This window comes from Anolis carolinensis, chromosome 5 (assembly GCF_035594765.1).
Source record: "Anolis carolinensis isolate JA03-04 chromosome 5, rAnoCar3.1.pri, whole genome shotgun sequence".
Lineage (NCBI taxonomy): Eukaryota > Metazoa > Chordata > Lepidosauria > Squamata > Dactyloidae > Anolis > Anolis carolinensis.
The window spans coordinates 137,560,618-137,582,533 of NC_085845.1; the positions used below are offsets into that span (position 1 = coordinate 137,560,618).

A 21,916-nucleotide genomic window follows, 5' to 3' on the forward strand; every position below is an offset into this window, starting at 1 on the left:
ATCTGAATAGTAAATTAGTGTCCTTCCCTATATTGTGAGGAAAGCAACTCTGGAAAAAGAGCAACTGGTCTACATCCACCTTTTTCCTGGAAAAAACAAGATTTGTAGCTTTGTCTCTGAGCCACTGTGCTGCAACAACAGCTCTCAATAAGAGGCTTGAACATACATTATTCAATAATCCTGATTGGTCTAGGCATATTTTTTTTCTTCCAAATAAATCTGACCAGAATACCAAATCACTGACATATTAGAAAGACAACATATGTTAGAGGGGGTAATTTACATCATGTCTCAGACATCCCGTAGAAATGACAGAGCTTTCTCATATTATAAACAGCATTCTGCCCATATGTCTGTGTCAATTTTGCACACCAGGACCTTTCTTTAGTTTCATCATGCATTCTCCAGGGAACAAAAAGTAGAAATGATTTACATTTCATGAAATATTTACCAGTAACTAAAACACATTCCCCTCTTCATTTTATGGAGAAATATAATGCAGACAGTTTTATGTATTTTCTACTTATCTTGAATCACAGTTTAGTATGATGCCTTGTTTGTAAAATAAAACTCTGAGTCCCTGATTATGATTACCGTAAGTAATGGCAAAGGGCCCCCTCCCCACAAAAAATCTGAACTATATTTCTCAATGTGTTTCTTCCCTATCAGACTCACTAACTAATGATTAAAAAGCAAAACTTAATTTCATTCAACAAGCTGCTAATGTGCAAAGCAATCCTGAGATTGTTTAGTACACAGACAGAAAATATCCAATTAAGTTTCTAGGGATTTTCTTCCTGGTTCAGATGGGTTTCAAAATAGCTAAGTCTCTGATTAGAAAGAAAGTGCATACAGTCTTTAAACTCCTTGTAGGTGGCATCTATGAGGAAACAGATAGATGGTATTATTTATAATGAGAAAGAATTTATTTAATTTTAATTAGTTGCATGTATTCTATATTTCTTCCAATGAGTCCAGCATATATTGGCTATCTTTCATACTCGAGGTCACCCACTGAGTTTCATAGGTCAATAAGGACTTCAACCTTGATCATTCAAATTCAAGTGTGCTACTGTTTCTCTCTCATTAACACACACGTGTGTCATAACAACTTAGGTGCTGTTTGCCACACAAAGTCTTTTCTTGTTCTAGACTGCTGAGGATCCCAAATTCTTAACAGGCTCATAAACTTGAGAAGGTAGTTCTTCAAATATCCTGGCTCCAGGCTTTGTATGTCAGGGATTGTATCTTAAAATCAGCATTCTAAATTATATTCAGAAGCAAACTAAAAGCCAGTGAAATCCATACAAGTCTGGTTATACAGTTTCTAAAGTGTACACTAGATAGTACCAGTAGTTGCAGTAGTTTTAGTTTCTGAAAATAATAATAATAAATAATAATTTATTTATTTATTTACAGTATTTATATTCTGCCCTTCTCACCCCGAAGGGGACTCAGGGAGGATCACATTACGCATATAAGGCAAACATTCAATGCCTTAACATAGGACAAAGACAAAGACAAACGCGGGCTCCGAGTTGGCCTCGAACTCATGACCTCTTGATCAGAGTGATTTGTTGCAGCTGGCTGCAGCTGGCTGCTCAACAGCCTGCACCACAACCCGGGCCCATCTCCCCGAAGGGACTCGGGGCAGCTTACATGGGGACCAAGCCCAGCAATACACAATAAAATACAATCACATAAATACATTTACAACATATAAACATAAAATCATAAAACATATAATACACTAAAACATACTCGAGCAATAGCTACTAGTCAGGTGCAGTGAACATATTCCACTGGGGACAAGGCAATATCTTATAAACCTCTACTGAATGGATCAGAAGAAGAACAGTAACTGAATCTAGGTGGAGGTAAGGGATAGTCGTCAATTTATGCCAATTTAATCAAACACAGGTTTCAGATGTTTACGGAAAATATCAGAAGGGCAGTTTCAAGTAGAGCTCACTGTGGCCAAATCTTCCTTCCCTAGGAAAAGGACAATACTGCCATGCCAAGCAAAGCAGCCAACAATAGCCTTGGCCACTGCAACCACCTGTCCTCTTAGGAAATGTGCAGATCTGTTCTCATCCAGAACACCTGAAATTTAAACCCAAGTTGGCTTCATTGCTGACCAACAGAATTCAGTTCTTTCTGGACTGAAACTCAGTTTACTCACTTCCAGTCTTCTGCTGCATTTAAACAATGATTCATGATTTCTACAGCCTGTTTAACATTAGCTGCAAAGGGAAGAATGAACTGTATACCATCAGCATGGTGATGACTTCCATTCTCCAAACCCCAGATCACTTTCCACAGTATCTTCATGCAGTTTGCACTGGATATGTGACAGTTTTAAATAAGCAAAAAGCCATCAAATGAATCTTCCAGTTTAGTATTCAACCATACATCCACGGAGCCTGCCCCCCTGCTATGAGTTTGGGGGAGGTAGATAACTCAGATGGAAAAGGATGAGGGATATCAGATTTAATACTTGCTATCCCTGCCAACGGGTCTGGTACTTTGCCAAACTACAACTCCCGTGACTTCCACAGCACGGAGCCGTGGCAAGTTAAAGCGGAGTCAAACTGTATTCATTGTACCTTTGCTCTACATTCCCCAAACACTGAAATTGGATCAATCTGTTGTTTTTGCCGCCTCATATGCCACCATCATAGAAAGTTAGCAAAAGAAAAGAAGGAGTGCAAAAAAATTATGATAAAGGATAAATCAAAGAAGAAGGTTTTGTCAGTTGGGATAGTCTGCTTTGATGTGGACCTGAAGCGGGCAGATCTGGAACGGTTCGCTCAGAGGTTTGGATGGTAGAAGTATGGGAAAACCTTCTCAAATTTGTCGTGGAAAGTATAGATGTGGCCCCTGCCTTGGGCGTTGTAGAAGGAGAGCTCCCCTTTGTTGCAGTCCAGCTTCACTCTCAGCCGCTTCACATCCTTCTGGCTCACCGAGTCGGACAGCACCGACTTGGAGGGGCTTTCCTTGTTGCTGATGCACTGCATGTGAAACATGTACCCGGACCCCACTTGGGAATTGCACCCGACAGCCCAGAAATAGCCGTCGGCCTTGCAGGCCACTCCCGCATACCAGATCTCCTTGCTGCTCACGTTGACCTCCCACACGTGGGGCCCTCTGGAGAAACTCCTCGAGCCCAGGATGCAGGGCAACCTGGTGGAGAAGCGCTCAGGGATCTCCACCATCAGCTTGTTGGCGCAGGCGCTGATGCTGGAGAGGTCATCGGAAACTGCCAGCCAACTGGTGGCCGTGTTCGGGTCGAAACTGAATGGGACAACTTTGATGATCTCCAGCATTTTCTTCCAAGCCGTATACTGTAAGGAATCCAAGTATTTTGTGGCTTCTATCAGGGTCCCTGGTGGGATGCCTTCCGGCTTCTAAATGGTCCATGCAATTCTGCGCTTCCGGCTTTTGTGTTTCTTGAGGAAGGAGAGGGTTAGGGTTAGGGTTAGGGTCCTTCATGTTGGATTGGAGCTGGCCAACTTCCTGCAGCAAGATGGCGCTCTCCTCCTTTAGCTTCTTGATTTTGTCGTCGATCAGATCCTCCTGTTTCCTCCTGCAGCACCTCCGGCATCACCCTCTTTTCGTTACGCAAGAATTCTCACATCTCCTGGAACTGCTTTTTAATCTCCTTTTGCAGCTGCAAGCTTTCCGCCTTATTGTGGTTTCCAATGAGTGTATAATTGGTTTGCATTCTTGCGAAATCTCTTATTTTGTCCCGCATGGAGTTCTCCATATCCTGACATTTGGCCTTGCGGGTCTTGGCCACCTCGGCCACGGGCCTGATGGTGTGGTCAGCTTGCTCCTTGGTGCCTTGGCACATGAAGCAGACCAGCTCATCCAGGCAGAAGAGCTCGGCCTCCTCCTGGTACCAAGGGCAGAGCTTGGTGGAAGAGGCCTCTTCGGCCTTCTTCTTCTGTTGCTGCCTCTCCTCCTGCTTGAGGAACATCTCCACGATGTTGACCAAAGTGTGGTTGGAGCACAGGTCCTTGGGGACGCACACTGCCTTGCAGACAGGGCAGACATGGGCCCGGCTCTGGCCTTCCTAGGACTAGCTCACGTAGCCCTTGCAGAAGTTATGCCCGCAGCAGAGGGTGGCCGCATCCTTTAAGGGTTCCTAGCAGATGGGGCATTGCAGCTCCTCCTTCATGGTGGCCGTGGGCGACAATGTGCCACTGCCGCCGGGCATGGAGCCTTGCTCGGCCATCTCTTTGCTGTGGGAGACAGAGAAAAGAAAGGAGAAAGAAAGAAGAAGAATTTGCAATCACAGCCTTCAGGGGGAAATCTCCAGCTGCAAGAAGCTTCCATCAGCAGCTTGTAATTCACAACTGTTGGCACGCCTTAATAAACTTTCCAAAACCATTAAATAATTTGAAAGCCCTTTATCTTCCATGCAACTATATGGAACTGCAACTGGCTTGGTTAGCCATCCCATTTTTTGATCCTTCCTAGTAGAGTTCTCTATATTTCTGGGTCTTTGGTTGTCATGTTTGATAATTCTTTCAGGACGTTTGTATATGTTTCTCGATCCGCTCCATATTGCCACACGTCTTACAGCTCGTTTATATAAGAAAGCCTTGCAACTCTATGCATTTTTTTGTACAATTTGCTCTTTCCACCTTTGAGCATATTGTTCTTTAAGAGATGGTTAACACTGCTTTGCATCATGTAATGATTGCTTGTATGAAAAAACTTGCTATCCTTTGGTTCTCTGCATCAATGCTGCTACTGCTCCATCCAGACAACAGAGTACTTGTAGAAAACTTGCTTTCTTGGATTTAAATAGTAGGAAGTGAGAATGTGTTCATTGATCTCTTCTTTTACTGGAGGTATAAGTCGAAGAATGGTTCTGTTTGGCAACTGTGGTCACAGGCAAATAGAAACTTCTTGTCCATTGGAGAAACTGGCTGGTGGTCTGGCCTCTAATTTTCCTCGTCCTGCACATATTTCTTCCATTTTTGCAGCCAGGTTATCACTGGCATTAACACTTTACATATCACTGTTCCAGTCCTGGATGCTAGCACAGAGCTAGCGTCCAGGACTGGAACAGTGATTTGTAAAGGTCTCTGGGATTTCATGTCAGTATTTGTTTGTTTTATGCAGACATTGAATGTTCGCTAATGTATGTTGGAATCCGCCCTGAGTCTCCTTGGGGATATATGGCGGAATACAAATAAAGTTTTTGTTGTTGTTGTTGTCTGTTTTTACATCCTGTTGATTTTTTAAAAAATAATGCCTGATAATTCATATTTTCTTTTGGTGAGAAAGCTTCAGTGGAGAGATATTTTCCCCATGATAACTCTTTCAGGAGTGAATTTCCCTTCTTAGGGGTAGATTTCTCTCACTTCCTGTTGTCTCATCCTCGTTCTTAACTATGTGTCATTTGTAAGTTGAACGTTTATAACTTGGGAACTGCTTGTATTAATCTGAGAAATAAAAATGAGGTTAGTTTGAGTTAAAATATGGACCCGAAGTTTTTCTCTTTCATCCTTACAGAGGTAATTGAGAAAAGTCGAGCAAGTGGCTGATTGATAGGAAGATTTCACTTTCTACTAATCCAACTCTTCCCCTCATTATCTGTGTGTTTGGTTAGGAGAGAATACATCCAATAAATGTTGGCTAACTCAAAAATAGTCAATTTGGAAGTCAATTTAGTACAGCTCATTACATGGAAATGGTCTAGCAGACCAGAATCCTATGAGGCATAGGGAGAGACAGCCCTGTTTATACAAAACATTCAGCAAAATTATTTCATTAAATGTCAGGGCCATCCAATATAAACAGTATATTGAAAATGCTGTACATGCCAATAGAAATATATTATAATATGCAATTCGTATAAATGAATAGAAATCAGGAATTTTAAGAGCCAAGTAAGAGAAATCATAGTGACCTTTTCAAGTATTACTATTTCTAGATTCACCCTTTACCATATTTATTACTTTAGTCTAGTTGGAAAAAGCCAAGTGAACACCTGTAAACTACCAAAATGTCAACTGAAATATCATCATTAACTTTAATATGCTGTTCTGTGCTAGATACTGATGTCACTAGTTCAAAGTGTGGGCGAGAACATCCCACTCTTCGTGAACTTAAATTCTTGCAGAGGAAGATTAAATTGGTATTTATGTCACCAAATAGAACAAAAGTTTCCCTTCTAGTTTTCTAGTAAAGCAGAGGTGGGAATTGTGCAGAATTTGAGATGTTATTGTACTGGAAATCTCAACAACTGAACCTAATGGTAATTAGGTCTGATGGCTATAGTCCAATTAACAGTGTGAAAGGCCACATGTTTTCCAGTACTTCTGGAAAATCTGACTTCGAAGCTCATAGTATTTTTCAGATTTCTAGTCTTACTCTTTCTAAATGATTTCCCTAATTGGTATATCTAACGTTCCATTTACAGAAGGCATTTAATCAAATTAAGTATTTTTAAAAATACAAAGTTAAAAATGAAAACCCGCTTCAACTATTTCCATTGCTTCATTCATTCCATTGTTTCTGTTTTTAAATTTTATACTCAAGACCTTTATATATTCCATCCAAAGTAAGTCCCTTTCATTTCAAACAAAATAATTTTTATGTCCATTATTTTAGCCTTAAGAATCTATTTTATTTGCACAATTTGCGATTTTTGTAATCTTGTAATATTTTGGGGTGTCAGTTTGGAATTGGCAGATTCATATGATGTCTTTAGGAGCTGGCAACTTTTACTTTTGAGGTAGGCAGACTATATGAAAAGCCTGTATGAAAATCATGGCAATATGATGTGACTCAACTGAAGGTGCATCTACTGTAGAACTATTATAGTTTGGCACCACTTTAACTGCAATGGATCAGTGCTATGGAATCATAGGAGTTGTAGTTTGGTGAGAAGACAGAGCTTAATTCAGAAATTTGTTTTCACTGACAGCATTTCTGCATTGATTTGCTCTGGTACAGTAAGAAAGTTAGAAAAGTTACCAGCTGCCCTTTATCTCTGGTCAGCAATAAGTATTTGGCTCATTGTCAGAAAGAGAACATGTGGGCAATTGGTAAGAAGGAGTATAGGGTACAAATTGATAATAACTTGATTGAGGATCCCCAAATCTGGCGCTGGAATCAGCAGGCACAATCTCAAAAGCTCCTGAATACCTAATGTGTACATGTTCTGTAGCTCACCTGCAAAAGGCCTGAATTCTTAAATCACTCACTCTGAAAAGCCTTCTAGCAGAAATATTGTTTTACTAATGTACCATCTCTTCTAATCTATTCCAGCTTTAAAGAAATCATATAAAACAGCACTGGGGCATTTAATAATTAGGAGATGGAAAAAGAAGTGACATAGATAATGAACCTACAATTTAGTCATTTTTAAAGCATGTGTATTAGCTTTTCCCCATTACACAGCTCATTTCAATCAGAAATTCCCTGAAGTATCTTAATGCAATAAAGTAGTCACTACACAATTCTTTGTAAGTAAACTTTCAACCAGTTAATATTGGCAGGTCAGTAACTGCAATAAAATGGAAAATTCTGATGAAACATATTGCAGCAGCATACCCTGTTTCCCCGAAAATAAGACAGGGTCTTATATTAATTTTTGCTCCCAAAGATGCACTAGGACTTATTTTCAGGGGATGTCTTATTTTTCCATGAAGAAGAGCTCACATTTATTGTTGAACAACAAAATGAACATTTATTATATACTGTAAAGTAGTTGTCATCACAAACCAGCATAACAGACAAACTATGAATCCTATCAAGAATTTCTTGTTACTACCATTATTTACATGTACAACAATCTATGGTACCTCTTGCAATTTAGGTTTCACAAGGTTTCCACGCTGATTTCTCTCTATTCTAGTTTCAATGTAGTCATGAATGATGAATAATATAATATACTATAATAATAATATGATAATATAATAATAATATAATGATATACAATATATTAATGAGATAATATAATATAGGATGTAATAATAACAGAAAATGATAATAATATGGTATTAATAGGATAATATGATAATGGGATATAATAACAGAATAGCATAATAATATAATAATAATAGGATAATATAATAGAATAATAGAATGGAATAGAATGATATAAAATATATTAATAGGATAATATAAAATGGAATATAATAATAATAACAGAATATGCTAATAATAATAAAATAATAATATGATAATATAATAGAATAATAGTATAGAATATAATGATATAAAATATATTAATAGGGTAATATAAAATGGAATTTAATAATAATAGAATAATAATATAATAATATGAAAATATAATAGAAAAATAATAGTATAATAATATAATGATATAATAATAATAGAAAAATATAATATAATGATTTAAAATATATTAATAGGATAATATAATAATGGGATATAATAATAGTAACAGAATATGATGATAATAATATGGCAATAGAATAATAGTATAAAATAATCAGTTTCATGGCATAGGATAGGAAGATGAGAGGAGAATCCCAATGCGTCCTGTACCTTTAAGGAGCCTTGGGAACGAGTGGAAAGCCCTCTTCCTTCCTTCCCTCCCACCCTCCCTTGCCCTGGCTCCAGGAGCCAATCAGAAGCCTCTGGGAAGCAAGGCAGCATGGCCAGGAGGGAGACGGAAGGAAGGAAGAAACGGCAGCAGCCACGGAAGGTTCTTCAAGCCTCGGCTGGGGGACAGGCAAGGCAAGGCAGGGAGGGAGGGAGGCACAGAAAGCAAGCACTTTCCCTCCCTCCCTCCGGTGTATGAATGAGTGCTGCTTCTGCCCTGCAGCCATGCTTCCCAATGGAACTCTGCTGCAGCCTTAGTTGCTAGGTCTTACTTTCAGGGGAGGCCTTATATTTGGCAATCCCCCCAAACCCCTGCTAGGTCTTATTCTTTGGGGAGGTCTTATTTTCGGGGAAACACGGTACCATCTTCAGCTAGATTACATAAAACATACAAGTGTCTTAGACATTATTTGTTTATTCTGTGAATGTGGCTTAAACAGAATTTGTATATTTAGAGCAGACATGTCTGCCTCTTAAGAGCTACATGTGGTCTAAAACATAACAGAAAGTTGCCCCATATTGAAATCACAAGCCTTCAAGTTCAATATTGTCTAAAACCAGTGTCTCCTGGGTTTCTTAATATCTACATGAACATATTAGAGAATGGAGCTGGGATGTTTATATACAAATCATATACTCTGCCGCTAAGCCATGACCTTTTCCCAACAAGCTTGCAAATTAGAAAGGGAAACTTTGGGCTCTCTGGGACTATATCTTCCATCTTTCCTGACACTCCCTGATTGAAGCTAGTAGGCTTTAGAACCCCAAAATACAGGAAAGGCACAGTTTTCCCATTGCTGTTAAAAGCCACTGGTAGAAGGAAGACAACAATTGTGATAAGACATGGATGGTGAACATCCTTATCAGTTGAACAGTTGGCTACAACTTTATCAGTTGATTATCAGTTGAACAGTTGGCTACAACTTCAACAGAAATGCAAGATCATTAATTGCCCTATATGTTCATGTATAAGTCTAGAATGTTTACTGAAAACCAACCCCATAAAAACTGGATTGGGCATCCACGGACCACTGTGAGTACTGCATTTTAACTCATAAAAATGGAATCATCCCATTCTCTGAATAGACTGACAAGATGCAAGAACTTGGTGCACCCTGGAAAAACCTAAAAGAAACAATCCCCAGAAGTGTCTGCAACAGAACAACTTCTGCTCTTTCTGAATGCCTGGGCAGGGAAATGGAAGTGATTGCCAGGAGCAGCTGGCTCCCTGGGTCAGCACTGATGCTTTCCCCTCTCCACAGAATGATTGACTTATCTATGGGTCATATAAAAATCCATAATTTGAATCCAAACCTGTCCTCTACTTATACATGAGGTCTATGTATACATTATATGAATGTATCATAAAGCATAACTCACATTTTCCATTAATAGACAATCTATAAGCAAAGTAAGAGTGAGGAAATTACAGGGCTAATAATTGCAAGACAGGCAAATGCACAAGTGGGGCTGCAACTGCTTATGTCAGACAATCATATGGAGCTTTTGGTTTCAGCCAGTCTCTGTGACATGTCCAAACAGTCAGCTAGGCATAAGATGCCCTGCATCCACCAGGACTGGAGTTTCCCTCCCCCTTTTCATTCCTCCAGGGATCTCTCCCAATGTAATTCATTCCCAATGTCGTTTTCCCCCATATTGACTGGTCATGACAAAGCAGAAGGCTACAGTGTGCAAGCCAATACAAAAGAACAGCACATATAAAATTAGTAGAAAGGAGCAATAATATCAAATATGAAGAAAATACAAAACAGAGCCTACAAGCAGCAAGTAGGAACCCCAGAGAAGGCAAAAACCCATGATCCAATAACATGGAAAAAATCCTTCCTGGCATCTGAAAGCAATAAGCCATGACCTCAGTATCCATAAAGGATTGTGTTGTAACAAGGGGCAGGTGAGTGGGTGGTTGGAGGTTGGTCATAAAATAGCCATAGACTATGTGGGCAAGGCCTTTTATATTTTCCCACTCTTGAATAAAGCATCATAGATGTGGAGTCCTGAAATGCTACCTCCCAAGGTTTGGCATGAGAATCATTGCAAGATGTCTCCCTGGAGCAATGCTGACCAACCTTAAAGGCCAGGCACAACAGCACCCCTCTAGAGTGTCAGAGTAATGACCTCATGACACTCACCAAATTCAGTGTCTTAGGACACTTTCAGACTGTTTTGAGGACAGAGCCCCAAGCTGGCCATCACACAATATTTTGTGACTTCTGGCAGAAGCCCTGTCCCTAATTGAGGTGGAAGTGTCCTTGGATGCTTCCCGGGCTGTGATGGCTCCAGTGGAGCCAGCACGGATCCTTCCCAGAAGGACAACCCTTCCTACTTGTGATGGGGAAAGTGTTGCTAAGAGGGATCGGCATGCAGGGCGATGGATTCACCCTGCTGCTCCTCTCTTTCTTCCACAAAGACAGATAAAGCGTCCCACTTTGCCTGGCCCTTGTGATAAGTTTGTAAGTCTACTTGTTAAAGCATACCTGTTTCCTTTACTTCAAAGTATGTGGCTTTGCAGTTGTCTGGGCTTCTAATTCCATCAACCAACAAAGTCAAGAAGTCGCATTTTCCACTGCTATTTGGAAGGTTAAGCTCATCCCATTAGAAAAAAAACCCTAAACCCATATTATCTGTGAGTCAGCCCTTTCTATTTGTTTTTGGATGAACATCTTTTAAGGCTTAACGCAATGGCTGTGGAACGTGGGCTATTTCAAAAATATTAGAAGACCACATCAGGAGCGAAACACCTGTCAGTGTATCAAATCCCAAATGATGAGAGCTGTGCACAGTATCATTAATTAAAATGCCAAGAATACTGTTTCACTACATGCTATATTTTACAGTTTTAATATCTGAGGACAATTTCCTTCCTTCATCCACAAATAGACTTATGTGTCTCTTAAAATGTAGTCCTTTCAAGCTTTTGTTCCATCCCTGCAAAACACCCACATGCTTAAAAGGGGGACAATCTTTGCTAGAAGTGATTTCTTTTCTATTTAAAAGCTGTCTCACCCCCCCTTAAAAACTCTTACATGCTTTGCAAAATTATGTGCCAAAGTGCCCATTTTTCAGGAAAGTAATATGCATAAAATGCCTTGAATTTCAAACAGCTTTACCTGTGTTTTTTTTAAAGCTAGTACTTTCTTCCGTTATTTTAAGAGTCATTCACAGCAGTTCTATTTAGAAAACACTAATAGTTTGAAAGGTCCCTGTTTGAGAAGGAGTTTGAATTAAAGTCAAAGTAACATCCCCTGCAGTCCTAGATTAGGGAGGCAACATTTTATCAGCTGCTTGGCAGCTTAAATTGTCAACAACCTTCCTGATATATTTATAGTCCTAGGATGTCCCTCAACTCTTTTCGGAACACATGTGCAATACAAATGAGCCTCCTTTATAACAAGAGCTTCTTCTGTACAGTTTTAGTAATTCTATCATCGAGCTCCATTAGGGAATGATTTGGTTGGGGGATTTACATGCCAAGCATGCATCCTAATGAGTGAACACCATTTTCATTCAAATTCTACAGAATGCATTCCTTGTTTCAAATTAGGCAAGAATCTTCATCGTAATGTCATAGCTGAAAACTGTCCTGGTGGCAGGGTTTGTTTCAAATGCTGCAGAGTCTGGAATAAAGATAGTTGGCTTTTGTTTCTATTTAACAGTTTTGTTATATTTTGGACATATCATGGGATCATGTGACTCACAAGGAAAGACAATAATGCCTGCTAAAGTGGAAGGGAGTAGGAAAAAATGAGACCTTATTGCAGATGTATCAGTTCAACCATGAAAGCCACAACCCTGAGTTTGCAAGGCATGATCAGAGCAGTTGGTGACCAAAGAAGTTCCTTTCATTTATAAGTTTGCCAGGTGTCAAAACCAACTTGATAGCAAAGAACCACATTATTTTCCATTTCTCCCTCTCCCTCTTTGTCTCCCCCACACACTCTTTCCAGGCCAAACCTTTAATCCCAACTTCTGAATTCCATGTTTCAAATCTTTGCTCCAGCATATTGAACTCTTCATCTAACAGCATGTGAAACACTGTTATGTCAATAATATTAAGTCAGCTGCAATATGTCACTCTCTGAACATTTTCTTCCCTGACAGCACCTGGTAACTATAAATGATTCAGTGCAAGGGAAAGCTGAAAAGGCAGCCAGGTCCATGAATACCCAAAATACTTAAACTGCTATTGTTGTTACCCTGTTTCCCCTAAAATAAGACATCCCCAGAAAATAAGACCTAGTACAGGTTTTGCTGAATTGCTAAATATAAGGCCTCCCCCGAAAGTAAGACCTAGTAAAGTTTTTGTTTGAAAGCATGCCCGCCGAACAGAACACAAGAGCATGCAGGATCGGTACCATAAAGTGTTGTACATGGAAATATTGGTAGTAACAAGAAATTCTTGATAGGATTCACAGTTTGTCTGGTTATGCTGGTTTATGATGACAACTACTGTACAGTATATAATAAATGTTCATTTTTTGTTCAATAATAAATGTGAATTCTTCTTCATGGAAAAATAAGACATCCCCTGAAAATAAGACCTAGAGCATGTTTGGGAGCAAAAATTAATATAAGACACTGTCTTATTTTCGGGGAAACACGGTAAATGCTGGTACTGACAATTGTTATTGCCAATGTGTAGTATAATTACACTACAATTCTGATTAAATATATTATCTTATGATTTTGACATTAGGAAATGCTAGTGATATAAACCCCCAAAAGGAAATGTTTAAATATGACCGGGGTGGACCTGGAGGACAGATTTAAATAGATTGACAGAATTGGGAGAGAACACAAGGATGATCCAGCCCAACCTCTGCCATGCAGGAACACAAAGCCAAAGCACTCCTTACAGATGGACCTCAAGCTTCTGCTTAAAAACCTTCGGAGAAGGAGATTCCACTACACTCTGAAGCAGTGTTTTCCACTTTCAAACAGCTCTTGACACCCAAATGTTCTCTCTAATGTTTAAGTGGAAGCTCTTTTCCTATGGTTTGAATTCATTTCTCCATGACCTTCTTTGGAGCAGCAGATAAGAAACCTGCTCACACTTCAATATGACATCCTTTCAAATATTTAAACATCGCTATCATGTCACCTTTTAACCCTTTATTCTCCATGCTAAACATACCCAGCATCCTAAGTTGCTTCTCATGTGTCATGACTTCCAGACCTGCCCATATGACCTCCAGGCATTACAAGGACTGTCAAAAATACCCCCAACCCTAAAATAAAAGTCTACTTCTGGCTTTGGACAATGTAAGAGCAACCTCAAGGAAGAGCAATATACCAATATACCAAGAAGGAGGAGAAAAAAGAGGAGTGGTCATTAAATGGTGATCTGTGGAGCCTGGTGAATTTATCATTGTAGAAGAAGCTACAGAGGCTGCAAATGAACTATAGGCTGCAACCCTATACAGGAGCTCCTGGTGGCACAATGATTTAAACCCCAGTGTCAGCAGGACTGCTGACCGATAGGTCAGAGGTTCAAATCCGGCGAGAGCGGGTGAGCTCCCTCTGTCAGTTCCAGCTCCCCATGCAGGGACATGAGAGAAGCCTCCCACAAGGATGGTAAAAAATCAAAACCTCCGGGCATCCCCTGGGCAAGGGCCTTGCAGATGGCCAACTCTCTCAAACCAGAAGCGACTTACAGTTTCTCAAGTCACTCTTGACATGGAAAAAAAAATCCTGCCTATATAGTATATGGTGCGATCCCACAGAAACATATTTAAAACTAGATGTTGATTCTCAAGAAGGGTGTGGGATTTTCTGTCTCATGTGTTCGATGGCTTTAGATAGTTCATGTCAACTTGAGCTGTGTTTGCTGGATAAAGAGAGACAATTGGGACTGCTTGCCTGGGGTTTTTTTTGCCACTCTCCTTCATCCCACATATTCTGCAAAGTATTTTCCACAAGTGGTACAATAGTAAGATCTTAATGGTTAGAAATACTCTGGACTTTAAAAAAGATATTTAGCATTGGGAAAACCATAGTGGGTGGTTTAAGCTGAGAACCTAGTACTGGAGTTTCCTACCAGAAAAAATGTGAGATCCTTCAAGAAAATACATTTTTTCTATCACATCTTCAAAAATTACAGAATGTTATACTTTACAGAATGTTATACTGCGCTGCTGAACAAACTGTCTAATTAATGATTGGTATGGTTTTGATTTTTACATATTTTCCCCATGAGTGCTTTTGTGTGCACATGTTGAATGTCATGCCCATTCTCAAGATCCCTTTTATGACAGTTGAGTTATTATTAATTTAAACATAATAAAATAAACTCTGAAGAGTAATTTATCTTGAACCTCAAGGAAGAGACCAGATTACAACTAAAATAAATTAATTCCAAATTGCAAAATGCGATATACTTGCCAAGTCAACAAATGCTTTCCAGGACTACCACAGAATGTGAGAGTTGTTACTCTTTAGGGAAGAAAAAAAAAGATATATGAGTAGTGTTACAATGTTTTGCAGAAAATTGGGCCTATAGAATATGGTTCTTTCCATAATACTAGGTCTGTGCACTATATTTTGCATACTGTAGAGGTTCTAAAAAGAGCCTGTTTATTATAGACACTTCTCTGTAGCCTACCAAAGAGCCGCTAGAGAAATTCAGAAAGAACTGGAGTGGAGAGAGAGAGAGATAAGTGTAGCAGGCAACAATTTCCTATTATAGTACAGGAACAGGTCAAAAATTAATTACCATATATTAGAATCTGATGCTATGAATGTCTCATTCTCTGCCCTGTGACAAATTAAGTGTCTTATGTATGCATTGCAAAAATAGTAAAAGGTTTTTATCTTATGCAGCAAGGCACTTAAGAAATGAAAAAGAGCTGGTTGAAGGGGAAGAAGGAAGAAGTGGAAGTGGCAGAAGTCACTGCAAAGAACTGAGACTTAACCAGAAATGAATGGGCAATGTGCAGCTGAAGGTGTAACTCCAAGAAGTCTCCATCACTTAATAGCTGGACAGTTCTGATAGGATTTGTTGTACAGCCATTACTGGAGGAATATTTCACTGATGGCATGTATCAAATTAATACAGGGGTTTATACAATTGTCTATATACATTTATGGTTTTGACCTTTTCAGATTTGATTATTTTTTAATTCAATTTAAAATATTATCTCTAGGAATCTCCAGATCCATCAACGTGACTCTAGGGTCAACTTCCTCCAGTGACGATGGAGGAGAAAGAGACAACACCTCTCTATAAATTCCTAGGTCCTTCAAAGAGATGAATCTATGGCCAGCTTTTAGTGGAAGTTGACCATAGAGTCATACTAGAAAATTCTTAGATGGGTGTGCTCTCAGATAAAACAATAGCAAAGTTTTTATTCACGCTTGTTTCAGTTTCATTGTGATCCTCTTTTCCATGACCCCAGTGAATGTGAAGGGCTGACTGTACTTTTGAGATCTTATGTTCTTGCTTTTAACTGGGGATAAAATTGGGGGATAACATTTGAAAAGTTAAATTGAAAAAGGGAAAGCTTTGCATTTCATTAAGTTACAGTCATAATGCAAGATACTCATATCTTTCTCCTAGGAACAAATAGCTTTAGTTACAATTAGTTCACTATCCAAAATGCAATTGCTAGTCCCAACTAAACTAAATTCACCAAATCAATGTAGGATAAGCAACTATATTTGGGGTATATCTACACTACTTAATTATAATACTTTAAATGCCATTTTAATTTACATGATTGTATGTTGTGGAATCCTGGAATTTTGTAAGATAATTAGAATCTCTGCTACAGAAAGCTTTAATTGTGTATTTCAAGGAAATGAACCAGAGAATATACAAAACCAGAAATCCATAAAATGTACAATTGTTCAATGTTGTTACAACTTTTGTACATTACTTGTAATAAATTACTGCTGATTTTTTAAAGTTTAAAAATAACTTTCTAAGATCTGGAAAATATTCAGATATTTCTCATTCAAAAGTAGGAATTTACATATGATAAAACTACAGCTTTAACACATGTAATATCCCAAGCAATGGAAACTAACTTTTTTGTAATTCAATATAAACATAAAATAATAGTCATAATAATTTTTTAATTAAAAATGGTAAAAAAAAACTACCAACCCATTAATATTTAAAAGCATACTCTAGAAAATAGGCTATAATTTCTTGTGTTACCAAGTGTATTTTCCCCACAATACCAGTCAGTTTGATCTGGAGAATAATTCTGCTCCCTGACATCAGTCAGTCCTCAGTTTCAATTCACAAATCACAGCCGGATGAGAAACAGGAACAAAATTCATAAACAGGTCAGCCCCAAAATACATTTCTGCTAATCTCTGGACTTCTCTAAAGAGATCAAAACATGAAAATCTGATTAAAAGTGAAAACATCTGGATACATATCTCAACCACCCCACTCTCTGTGGTCTGGTTTGTAACAGGAAGACAGTTGGCTTGCTGTTTGTTTTTAAATTACTAAATTTGAAAAGCCCGTTCACAAATTATCAGTGGGCTATTTGCTTCTCCATTGAGGCTTTTTTAAACTGATGCCTCCAGATCTGTAATGGCTTGAAAGAAAAAGAAATTGCCGCACTATTATTTTCAAGTAGCAGACTTTTAATATATATTAATAGAAAACAGCACTGGTGGATAATAAGAAGCAGTATAAATTACCTTCCAGAAGTCTTATTTATTTCCCTAAAGAGTGGTGTTTGAGTTGTAGTGGCAGGATATATTCACATCAGTCTGCTAAAGATATTAGCACTTGTCAAATGCCAATTGATTTCTGTCTAAACTGTCCACCCTTTTTAGGTCCTAATCAGGTTGTGAAACTGCATGATTCTAAATGCTTTTTATGTATGTTAGCAACTCTACATACATTTTGAAATGTATAATCGGCTCCGCTTATTCATGGTCTTATCAAAGCATCAGCAATTGTGATGATATACTTTTTATGAAGTCATATTGGGGATTTAAATCATGGCTTTCTGGTCTTTAAAGAAAAAAAAAGAAATTTTGCCACTTAAATGGAAAGATATGAGTATTTTTAAAGTTGTGTTGTCGAAGGCTTTCATGGCCGGAATCACAGGGTTGTTGTGTGTTTTCTGGCCTGTATGGCCAAGTTCCAGAAGTATTCTCTCCTGAAGTTTCACCCACATTTATGGCAGGCATCCTCAGAGGTTGTGAGGTATATTTCACAACCTCTGAGGATGCCTGCCATAGATGTGGGCAAAACGGCAGGAGAGAATACTTCTGGAACATGGCCATACAGCCCGGAAAACACACAACAACCCCAATTCTAAAAGTTACTTTTCAGACTACACCTTCCAGATCACCTAGTTAGTGTAGCTGATAAAAATGATTGCATGGGGAATTTTGGGAGCTATAATTCAGAAAGAAACTTTTCCTTGTTCTGGAAAATATTACAGAAGTATAATGCTTCAGTGTCTGGAGTGTGTGCATTTACAATAATTTCAAATTGGAAGTGAAAGAAGGAGTGAAACACAATGATGCTGTAAGATGTGCAGGAGACAACCAATCAAATGCAATGGTTTGAGTATTGGACTAGGACATTGGGAGACCAGGGCAGGATATCATTACAAATCTTCACACTATATTGAAATACAGGAATGTCAAAAGGTCAAGCATTCTGGTCTCACTTGTTTCTTTAAGAAACAATAAGCATTGCTAGCTAGATTTTACAATTGGCTTTCTGAATTCGTGGACCCCATATTATTAAATGATTGTGATGTCAATGTAGATACATTGAAGTGTGTTAATTCTTTTTGCCATTTAATAAGAATAGTCTGGGGGTGTTTTTCTTCATATTGGTATGGAGTCCAAAACAGAACCCTCATGGATGCAGCAGTCTCATTGTATACATAGGTACATTCAATTAAAAAAAAATAAAGTCATATTTTTAGACATAATAATTGAAAATAATTTATTATATTATTACTGAATAATCCAGTGGGACCTTCTTTCTACTGAATTAGATATTATCCAGAAGGCTGCTAATTGCTCGTAGATATTGGGCAAAACGTATCAAATGCTTGTCCTCAAACTTTTTTTTTAGGAATGGAGGATACATTACAATAATGCTCATTTTATTTTGATTGACAACCAGATTAAGTGATAAAATAGAAATAAATTATTGTATAAATTCATGGTAGCAGCCACAAGTGAGAAAGGTATGAAGTTCATTTTGTGGTGGGACTGGAGATCAAAAAAACTGGAGAAAAATGTTTTCCCCCAATTTTTCTGTATTCCCCCCCCCCCATTTTTCTGGGTTTTTTTCCCTAAGCCTTCCCATATCTAGGTGGGACTGAGAAGAATGTTTATCCAACTCTTTTGTGTAGTCTAATCTGCTTCTGTCTTTAATCCCTAATCTAGGAGAAGCAGGGACTAGGTTCTTTGTTTCCCTTGAGCCTCCCAAACTCTCAGTCACATCTACCTTAATCCTTGCCCCAAACTACTGCTCTTTTTTAGAGTGGTGTTCAGGAGACAGATCTAATAGCAAATTCAACAACTTGCTGTCATCAACTGTCAATTTATCCTACTGTATGGGGCCTTTGGGTGTAGTACTTTATAAGTAACATATATTAATATGCTAGCATGTCATGCAAGGACATGGTAAAAGGTCTAAATTCTTGCAAATGATGTGAAATTTGAAGACTCTTAGATTTTAAGCACCTCAGCTATTTCCCAAAAGGACCAATACTAAAGGCATTGACAGCAGTAAAGACATTTCCCAATGTGAAACAAAAATTACTTCTAACTCCAGCAAGTATGTGAACAAAAATCATGACATTTGTATGGTCTCTAAAATTCTTAGGTATCATTTCTAAACTATTTTAATAGATCCCAGTGTGGGATTGTACACATGGGTCCTATGAAAGAAAAGATAGCAATGGAAAACTTGAAATACAAAATATAGTCCCAAAAATAATTCTGGAAATGAATATAGAAATCCCCCCTTCCACCACCACATTTTTATTCTGAGATAATAAGATATGCAGTGCACACACTAGGATTACCATGATTTCACAAAGGTGATGTCAAAGCTGACAGTTTCTCCCCACAACAAGATAAGAAGTAATGAAGCAGAAAAATTCCAGGTGATAATAGCTGCAGAGAAAGCATTAAAAAGCCACCTTTGTGTGGAATTGAATGAACAGACTGTAGAAGAGGAATTGGTAGTGATACTAAGGAAAAGTCCAGACTGAAGAGGAGGAGCAACTGCAGACAGTTACTTTGAGGAGAAGGTCCTTTTGCTTTATTCTTCCAGCAGTACAATTGATAATGTTAAATGGCACAATATAAGTAAGTAGGCAAGTGACAAGAGCACTTGCTCCTTCAGCAATCCAACCACAGAATTCTCTCCTGACAAGGAAGGAAAATTCAGGGAATTCAGCTCTCTTTGATCCCAGCTTTGCCACTGCTTGGACTTTTCTTACAACTGCCTTTTGAGGTATTTTGTAATACTCTGGTAATTACCCTGCTCATTTACTTCCTACAGGGAAGGCAGATGGTGATTCTGGGATCTGTTCCCATGTCAAAATGGTATCTGATGATGCTTTGCCTTTTCTGTGGTTCCTCAGACTTTCTGCTTTCCATCTGCCTTAGAAATTCCAATGAGCAAAACCCTGCTCCTTAATCCTGATCCACATTGTATGACCTTGGCATCTTCCAAATATGGTCCAGTGGGAAACACATTGTCTGACTATTCCCCACTTAATTTTAACTTCAAATCACCAGACTGAAGTGTTTTACATGGTTTTGCTCTGCTTAGGAGCCAAACTGGCCAATTTAATATGCTTCAAAGCTAGTACTGTGCCGTCCGCCGGACAATAAAAAGCTATAAAACTGAAACGTGCTGTCCTTTATCCGGGCGAACTGCAAATCCCTATAAGCTGTCCTATAGATATTGAACGACTGAGTCTGGATAACTTCAAAAAAGGATGTTTATTCATACAAGGTTGTAAACCTGGCACAGATCTTAAAGTTGCAGAAAATGAAACAAATTTCTATAGGTTTTAGTCACAGAATTATCCCTGGTTCCAGAAGGCAAAGGTGATTATAAAACCACTATACCCTAATCACGCTGCCTATATTAGAAGGAGAAACTCTTTCCTTCCCTATCTTTACAGCAAAGATTAGTTCTAGAAGCGATGGAATAACTCTGCTCCTCTAACTAGATTTCCTATTCCAGATCAATATAATTCAATACTTATCTAATTTGGATAGGCTTAGATTGGCCTGGTTTTGAGGATGATTTGTCCCAGTTAGCCTTGCACAGCTCCAGCACGTTGGAAGACTATAGCCAGAATGAAGCTCCAAAATGGAGACTAGACCCTGGTAAAAAGGGCGGTCCTAAGATGTTGCACTCTTTGACCAATCACTGCAAAGAAAACTGCAGCCAGCTCTTGCAGATTCCAAGCCACTTTTCCTAGGCTTTTGCAGCCAGAGGCTCAAACAAAATGTAAAGGAGGGAAAGCAAACAAACGACCAATAGGTAAGGCAAACCATCGTCCTGGGGGACGGAACACTCCCCGCTAAATTCCCAGGATGTGGGAATTTACCAATCAAAAACATACAAACACCTTTGTATACACAACAATACAAACACTAGAACTTTAAACATCTCCAATAAGCAACACGAGGTCACTAATTGGTCTGTCCAAAATGGACACTTTGCCTCTGTTGCAAGTCTTTAATTGAACTTTCCTGACCTTACCGTCCGGGCAAGGAAAGGTCTTTAATACAATGCCCATGGGCCACGCATGGCGGGGCAAGTCTTTGTCCTTTAACAACACAACGTTGTTAACCTCAATGTTGTCCTGTGGGCTTTGCCAGATTCTTCTAGCTTGAAGCTGGCTTAAGTACTCAGCTTTCCACCTTTTCCAAAAGTGGTTGGCCAAGGACTGCACCTGTTTCCACAGGGCACGGTGAGTTCCGTCCGGAACTGGCAACATGACGTCCTTCCATCCTGGCACCTTTTGTGTCAAAATAAGTGCAGGAGTCAGTGGTTGTAAGTTCTCAGGGTCACTGGTAAGGGGAACCAGCGGCCGGTTGTTGATAATTGCGGTAACTTCCGCCATAAGTGTCACCAAAACATCATGCGTCAATGACCTATGACTCAAAAACATGGCATTAAGGATTTTGCGACTAATACCAATCATCCTCTCCCAAACACCACCCATATGGGAGGCGTGAGGAACATTGAAAGTCCACATAATTTGTTCAGTATTCGTAAAGTTCTGAACCTTTGGGTCTCTCCCAAACCTAGACACACAATTGAGTTCTTTGGTCGCACCTACAAAATTGG

At 38.9% G+C, this 21,916-nt stretch overlaps 1 protein-coding gene and 1 pseudogene across 1 annotated transcript in view; both read right to left on the reverse strand.

Annotated features, from left to right (window-relative positions):
- The window catches only part of LOC134299463 (E3 ubiquitin-protein ligase TRIM35-like), a 44,651-nt pseudogene extending 40,414 nt beyond the window's left edge, over positions 1 to 4,237 (reverse strand).
- The window catches only part of kcnd2 (potassium voltage-gated channel subfamily D member 2), a 396,909-nt gene that overhangs the window by 183,629 nt on the left and 191,364 nt on the right, over positions 1 to 21,916 (reverse strand). The gene's annotated exons all lie outside the window — the stretch shown is intronic.